This window comes from Meleagris gallopavo, unplaced genomic scaffold (genome assembly GCF_000146605.3).
Source record: "Meleagris gallopavo isolate NT-WF06-2002-E0010 breed Aviagen turkey brand Nicholas breeding stock unplaced genomic scaffold, Turkey_5.1 ChrUn_random_7180001873989, whole genome shotgun sequence".
In the NCBI taxonomy this organism is placed as follows: Eukaryota; Metazoa; Chordata; class Aves; order Galliformes; family Phasianidae; genus Meleagris; species Meleagris gallopavo.
In genome coordinates, this window is record NW_011138644.1 from 10,070 (window position 1) to 12,591 (window position 2,522).

A 2,522-nucleotide genomic window follows, 5' to 3' on the forward strand; every position below is an offset into this window, starting at 1 on the left:
TGGAAAGGTGATGGAACAACTTGTTCTGGATGCCATCTCCAGGCAATTGGAAGAGAAGAAAATTATCAGGAGTAGTCAGCGTGGATTCACCAAGGGGAAATCATGCTTGACCAACCTAGTAGCCTTCTATGATGTCATCGCTGGCTGGATAGATGGAGGGAGAGCGGTGGATGTTGTGTACCTTGACTTCAGCAAGATGTTTGACACTGTCTCCCACAACATCCTTGTTATGAAACTTAGAAAGCATGGGATAAATGACTGGACAGTGAGGTGGGTTGAGAACTGGCTGACTGACAGAGTCAGAGGGTTATCATCAGCGGCGCAGTCTGGTTGGAGGGCTGTAACTAGTGGTGTTCCCCAGAGGTCGGTGCTAGTCTTGTTCAACATCTTCATCAATTACCTGTATGGAGGGATAGAGTCCACCCTCAGCAAGCTTCCTGATGATTCAAAGATGGGAGGAGTGGCTGACACCAGAAGGCTATGCTACCATTCAACAAGACCTGGAGAGACTGGGGAGTTGGGCAGGGAGGAACTTGATGAGGTTTAACAAGAGCAAGTGTAGAGTCCTGCACCTGGGGAGGAATAACTGCATGCATTAGTACAGGTTGGAGGATGACCTGCTGGAGAGGAGCTCTGTGGAGAAGGACCTGGGTGTTTTGGTGGACAGCAGTCTGGCCATGAGCCAGCAGTGTGCCCTGGTGACCAAGAAGGCCAATGGCATCCTGGAGTGAATTAAAAGGAGTGTGGCCAGCAGGTCAAGGGAGGTGATCCTCCCTCTCTACTCTGCCCTGGTCAGGCCTCACCTGGAGTATTGTGTCCAGTTCTGGGCTCTCCAGTACAAAAAAGAAAGGGATCTCCTAGAGGGAGTCCAGCAGAGGGCCACAAAGATGATTAAGTGCCTGGAGTATCTCCCTTGTGAGGAAAGGTTGAGTAAACTGGGTGTGTTCAGCCTGGGGAAAACAAGACAGAGGGGATCTGATAAATGCTTGTAAATATCTAAAGTGAGGTGGAAGGCAAATGGATGAGGCTAGGCTCTTCTCAGTAGTGCATAGTGATAGGACAAGGGGCTTTTGCCAAAAATTTGAACATAGAAAGTTTCATACAAACATGTGGAAGAACTTTTTTACAGTAAGGATGATGGAGCACTGGAACAGGTTGCCCAGAGAGGTTGTGGAGTCGTCTTCTATGGAGATATTCAAGACCTGTCTGGACACCTACCTGTGTGACCTATTGTAGGGAACCTGCTTTAGCAGGGAGGTTGGACTCAATCTCTTGAGGTCCCTTCCAACCCCTGTGATTCCATCATTCTGCGGTACTGTGAAAATTAAGCCATTTTAAAATAGCATGCAAAAAGAATGGTGTGGGGGCTAAGCTACTTTTCATTAGTTCATCTTACTTTTAAGAGAAATTCGGGAAGCTACAAGGCCCAAAGCTTTGGATATTTTGAATTAACGGTTGGGAAAGGTTTATATTCTAGTTTTTTTCCTCCTTAAGACATCCAAGTTTGTTTAAAGCATCTTTATTGTTGAGCTTGCATGAAAATATATAGAAGTCAAATGTGAACTGGTACTGCCTGTTGTGGAAGCATTTTTTTATACTTTTCAAATTTCAGAATTTCCTTTTAAAAAAATTGAATGAGTTTCTCCTGTTACGCAGTATACATTTACAGATTATGTCTGAAGTTTGTAAGTAACAAATACAAGAAGCCTGAACTAGCTCCATTGCTGCTAAACAAGACTTCTATAGCCAGCTCTGGGCTCTGCTTGAAACAATGTACCTGCAGTTGTTCGTGGATTTAGGGATAAAAACAGAGGGAATGTGGACATTTTTTTACATCTGTTTTGTTTAGGACCTGACTGCATGTAGCTAATTTTAGTTTCAGAAGACTAATGACAACCATTATATATTTTATATATCTGCTTTTGTCTCTATATATTTTTGGCTCTGTGTGGTAAAATCTATGTTTGTGTAAGTAGGTAGAAATAACTTCTCCTGAAAACCGAAGTACTTCATTTAAGAATTATACTGTAGCGAAGTTGTCTTTGACAGTGGAGACACATGCTTGAATGGTTGCATTTAATAAGGACAGAGCAGTTTATTGTGAAGTATGCAGTGTCAGACTTACAAATCACAACTAATAGTTGGGTGTTGTGTAACTCTGTCTCAGTTCTAAAATGTTCTACCCAATGGTGGTGTGATCTGGGATTGTGCCTGTATCAACAGTTTATGGGCAATGTCTCAATAAGCTTCCATAACTTGTTTTCATTTGATGGAGCACTCTAATCATGCATTTAGATATTGTAACTGTAAGGCAAGTGAATATCACGGAATCATAGAATGGTTTGAGTTGGATGGGGCCTTTAAGATCATCTTGTTCCAACACCCCTGCTATAGACAGGTTCACCTCCCCCTATACCAGGTTGCTCAAAGCCCCATCCAGCCTGGCCTTGAATGCCTCCAGAGAGGGAGCATCAACAACCTCACTGGGCAACCTGTTCCAGTGTCTCACCACCCTCACAGTA